Genomic DNA, 5747 nt, shown 5'->3' on the forward strand with positions numbered 1-5747 from the left:
AATGCAAGCTGAATCTCTGTCCCACTTTAAATTTGCAGTCTGTGCATGAATAAAAGCTATTTTGCAACACAGAGAAACATATCTGAAGGTGTTAGAAGTGTTTTGCATGATTTTTGAAGTTAGACCCTGAAATGTCAGAAAACAGCGTTTCAGCGCAGAACAAAGTTGGTTCAGGCAATGCAAGCTGAATCTCTGTCCCACTTTAAATTTACACTCTGTGCATGAATAAAAGCTATTTTGCAACACAGAGAAACATATCTGAAGGTGTTAGAAGTGTTTTGCATGATTTTTGAAGTTAGACCCTGAAATGTCATAAAACAGCTTTTCAGCGCAGAACAAAGTTGGTTCAGGCAATGCAAGCTGAATCTCTGTCCCACTTTAAATGTACACTCTGTGCATGAATAAAACCTATTTTGCAACACAGAGAAACATATCTGAAGGTGTTAGAAGTGTTTTGCATGATTTTTGAAGTTAGACCCTGAAATGTCAGAAAACAGCTTTTCAGCGCAGAACAAAGTTGGTTCAGGCAATGCAAGCTGAATCTCTGTCCCACTTTAAATTTACACTCTGTGCATGAATAAAAGCTATTTTGCAACACAGAGAAACATATCTGAAGGTGTTAGAAGTGTTTTGCATGATTTTTGAAGTTAGACCCTGAAATGTCATAAAACGGCTTTTCAGCGCAGAACAAAGTTGGTTCAGGCAATGCAAGCTGAATCTCTGTCCCACTTTAAATTTGCAGTCTGTGCATGAATAAAACCTATTTTGCAACACAGAGAAACATATCTGAAGGTGTTAGAAGTGTTTTGCATGATTTTTGAAGTTAGACCCTGAAATGTCAGAAAACAGCGTTTCAGCGCAGAACAAAGTTGGTTCAGGCAATGCAAGCTGAATCTCTGTCCCACTTTAAATTTACACTCTGTGCATGAATAAAACCTATTTTGCAACACAGAGAAACATATCTGAAGGTGTTAGAAGTGTTTTGCATGATTTTTGAAGTTAGACCCTGAAATGTCAGAAAACAGCTTTTCAGCGCAGAACAAAGTTGGTTCAGGCAATGCAAGCTGAATCTCGGTCCCACTTTAACTTTGCAGTCTGTGCATGAATAAAACCTATTTTGCAACACAGAGAAACATATCTGAAGGTGTTAGAAGTGTTTTGCATGATTTTTGAAGTTAGACCCTGAAATGTCAGAAAACAGCTTTTCAGCGCAGAACAAAGTTGGTTCAGGCAATGCAAGCTGAATCTCTGTCCCACTTTAAATTTACACTCTGTGCATGAATAAAACCTATTTTGCAACACAGAGAAACATATCTGAAGGTGTTAGAAGTGTTTTGCATGATTTTTGAAGTTAGACCCTGAAATGTCAGAAAACAGCGTTTCAGCGCAGAACAAAGTTGCTTCAGGCAATGCAAGCTGAATCTCTGTCCCACTTTAAATTTACACTCTGTGCATGAATAAAAGCTATTTTGCAACACAGAGAAACATATCTGAAGGTGTTAGAAGTGTTTTGCATGATTTTTGAAGTTAGACCCTGAAATGTCAGAAAACAGCGTTTCAGCGCAGAACAAAGTTGGTTCAGGCAATGCAAGCTGAATCTCTGTCCCACTTTAAATTTGCAGTCTGTGCATGAATAAAACCTATTTTGCAACACAGAGAAACATATCTGAAGGTGTTAGAAGTGCTTTGCATGATTTTTGAAGTTAGACCCTGAAATGTCAGAAAACAGCGTTTCAGCGCAGAACAAAGTTGGTTCAGGCAATGCAAGCTGAATCTCTGTCCCACTTTAAATTTACACTCTGTGCATGAATAAAAGCTATTTTGCAACACAGAGAAACATATCTGAAGGTGTTAGAAGTGTTTTGCATGATTTTTGAAGTTAGACCCTGAAATGTCAGAAAACAGCTTTTCAGCGCAGAACAAAGTTGGTTCAGGCAATGCAAGCTGAATCTCTGTCCCACTTTAAATTTGCAGTCTGTGCATGAATAAAACCTATTTTGCAACACAGAGAAACATATCTGAAGGTGTTAGAAGTGTTTTGCATGATTTTTGAAGTTAGACCCTGAAATGTCAGAAAACAGCGTTTCAGCGCAGAACAAAGTTGGTTAAGGCAATGCAAGCTGAATCTCTGTCCCACTTTAAATTTACACTCTGTGCATGAATAAAAGCTATTTTGCAACACAGAGAAACATATCTGAAGGTGTTAGAAGTGTTTTGCATGATTTTTGAAGTTAGACCCTGAAATGTCAGAAAACAGCGTTTCAGCGCAGAACAAAGTTGGTTCAGGCAATGCAAGCTGAATCTCTGTCCCACTTTAAATTTGCAGTCTGTGCATGAATAAAAGCTATTTTGCAACACAGAGAAACATATCTGAAGGTGTTAGAAGTGTTTTGCATGATTTTTGAAGTTAGACCCTGAAATGTCAGAAAACAGCGTTTCAGCGCAGAACAAAGTTGGTTCAGGCAATGCAAGCTGAATCTCTGTCCCACTTTAAATTTGCAGTCTGTGCATGAATAAAAGCTATTTTGCAACACAGAGAAACATATCTGAAGGTGTTAGAAGTGTTTTGCATGATTTTTGAAGTTAGACCCTGAAATGTCAGAAAACAGCGTTTCAGCGCAGAACAAAGTTGGTTCAGGCAATGCAAGCTGAATCTCTGTCCCACTTTAAATTTACACTCTGTGCATGAATAAAAGCTATTTTGCAACACAGAGAAACATATCTGAAGGTGTTAGAAGTGTTTTGCATGATTTTTGAAGTTAGACCCTGAAATGTCAGAAAACAGCGTTTCAGCGCAGAACAAAGTTGGTTCAGGCAATGCAAGCTGAATCTCTGTCCCACTTTAAATTTACACTCTGTGCATGAATAAAAGCTATTTTGCAACACAGAGAAACATATCTGAAGGTGTTAGAAGTGTTTTGCATGATTTTTGAAGTTAGACCCTGAAATGTCATAAAACAGCTTTTCAGCGCAGAACAAAGTTGGTTCAGGCAATGCAAGCTGAATCTCGGTCCCACTTTAACTTTGCAGTCTGTGCATGAATAAAACCTATTTTGCAACACAGAGAAACATATCTGAAGGTGTTAGAAGTGTTTTGCATGATTTTTGAAGTTAGACCCTGAAATGTCAGAAAACAGCTTTTCAGCGCAGAACAAAGTTGGTTCAGGCAATGCAAGCTGAATCTCTGTCCCACTTTAAATTTACACTCTGTGCATGAATAAAACCTATTTTGCAACACAGAGAAACATATCTGAAGGTGTTAGAAGTGTTTTGCATGATTTTTGAAGTTAGACCCTGAAATGTCAGAAAACAGCTTTTCAGCGCAGAACAAAGTTGCTTCAGGCAATGCAAGCTGAATCTCTGTCCCACTTTAACTTTGCAGTCTGTGCATGAATAAAACGTATTTTGCAACACAGAGAAACATATCTGAAGGTGTTAGAAGTGTTTTGCATGATTTTTGAAGTTAGACCCTGAAATGTCAGAAAACAGCGTTTCAGCGCAGAACAAAGTTGGTTCAGGCAATGCAAGCTGAATCTCTGTCCCACTTTAAATTTACACTCTGTGCATGAATAAAAGCTATTTTGCAACACAGAGAAACATATCTGAAGGTGTTAGAAGTGTTTTGCATGATTTTTGAAGTTAGACCCTGAAATGTCAGAAAACAGCTTTTCAGCGCAGAACAAAGTTGGTTCAGGCAATGCAAGCTGAATCTCTGTCCCACTTTAATTTTGCAGTCTGTGCATGAATAAAACCTATTTTGCAACACAGAGAAACATATCTGAAGGTGTTAGAAGTGTTTTGCATGATTTTTGAAGTTAGACCCTGAAATGTCAGAAAACAGCGTTTCAGCGCAGAACAAAGTTGGTTAAGGCAATGCAAGCTGAATCTCTGTCCCACTTTAAATTTACACTCTGTGCATGAATAAAAGCTATTTTGCAACACAGAGAAACATATCTGAAGGTGTTAGAAGTGTTTTGCATGATTTTTGAAGTTAGACCCTGAAATGTCAGAAAACAGCGTTTCAGCGCAGAACAAAGTTGGTTCAGGCAATGCAAGCTGAATCTCTGTCCCACTTTAAATTTGCAGTCTGTGCATGAATAAAAGCTATTTTGCAACACAGAGAAACATATCTGAAGGTGTTAGAAGTGTTTTGCATGATTTTTGAAGTTAGACCCTGAAATGTCAGAAAACAGCGTTTCAGCGCAGAACAAAGTTGGTTCAGGCAATGCAAGCTGAATCTCTGTCCCACTTTAAATTTACACTCTGTGCATGAATAAAAGCTATTTTGCAACACAGAGAAACATATCTGAAGGTGTTAGAAGTGTTTTGCATGATTTTTGAAGTTAGACCCTGAAATGTCAGAAAACAGCGTTTCAGCGCAGAACAAAGTTGGTTCAGGCAATGCAAGCTGAATCTCTGTCCCACTTTAAATTTACACTCTGTGCATGAATAAAAGCTATTTTGCAACACAGAGAAACATATCTGAAGGTGTTAGAAGTGTTTTGCATGATTTTTGAAGTTAGACCCTGAAATGTCATAAAACAGCTTTTCAGCGCAGAACAAAGTTGGTTCAGGCAATGCAAGCTGAATCTCGGTCCCACTTTAACTTTGCAGTCTGTGCATGAATAAAACCTATTTTGCAACACAGAGAAACATATCTGAAGGTGTTAGAAGTGTTTTGCATGATTTTTGAAGTTAGACCCTGAAATGTCAGAAAACAGCTTTTCAGCGCAGAACAAAGTTGGTTCAGGCAATGCAAGCTGAATCTCTGTCCCACTTTAAATTTACACTCTGTGCATGAATAAAACCTATTTTGCAACACAGAGAAACATATCTGAAGGTGTTAGAAGTGTTTTGCATGATTTTTGAAGTTAGACCCTGAAATGTCAGAAACCAGCTTTTCAGCGCAGAACAAAGTTGCTTCAGGCAATGCAAGCTGAATCTCTGTCCCACTTTAACTTTGCAGTCTGTGCATGAATAAAACCTATTTTGCAACACAGAGAAACATATCTGAAGGTGTTAGAAGTGTTTTGCATGATTTTTGAAGTTAGACCCTGAAATGTCAGAAAACAGCGTTTCAGCGCAGAACAAAGTTGGTTCAGGCAATGCAAGCTGAATCTCTGTCCCACTTTAAATTTACACTCTGTGCATGAATAAAAGCTATTTTGCAACACAGAGAAACATATCTGAAGGTGTTAGAAGTGTTTTGCATGATTTTTGAAGTTAGACCCTGAAATGTCAGAAAACAGCTTTTCAGCGCAGAACAAAGTTGGTTCAGGCAATGCAAGCTGAATCTCTGTCCCACTTTAACTTTGCAGTCTGTGCATGAATAAAACCTATTTTGCAACACAGAGAAACATATCTGAAGGTGTTAGAAGTGTTTTGCATGATTTTTGAAGTTAGACCCTGAAATGTCAGAAAACAGCTTTTCAGCGCAGAACAAAGTTGGTTCAGGCAATGCAAGCTGAATCTCTGTCCCACTTTAAATTTGCAGTCTGTGCATGAATAAAACCTATTTTGCAACACAGAGAAACATATCTGAAGGTGTTAGAAGTGTTTTGCATGATTTTTGAAGTTAGACCCTGAAATGTCAGAAAACAGCGTTTCAGTGCAGAACAAAGTTGGTTAAGGCAATGCAAGCTGAATCTCTGTCCCACTTTAAATTTACACTCTGTGCATGAATAAAAGCTATTTTGCAACACAGAGAAACATATCTGAAGGTGTTAGAAGTGTTTTGCATGATTTTT

Source organism: Garra rufa, unplaced genomic scaffold (genome assembly GCF_049309525.1).
Source record: "Garra rufa unplaced genomic scaffold, GarRuf1.0 hap1_unplaced_016, whole genome shotgun sequence".
In the NCBI taxonomy this organism is placed as follows: Eukaryota; Metazoa; Chordata; class Actinopteri; order Cypriniformes; family Cyprinidae; genus Garra; species Garra rufa.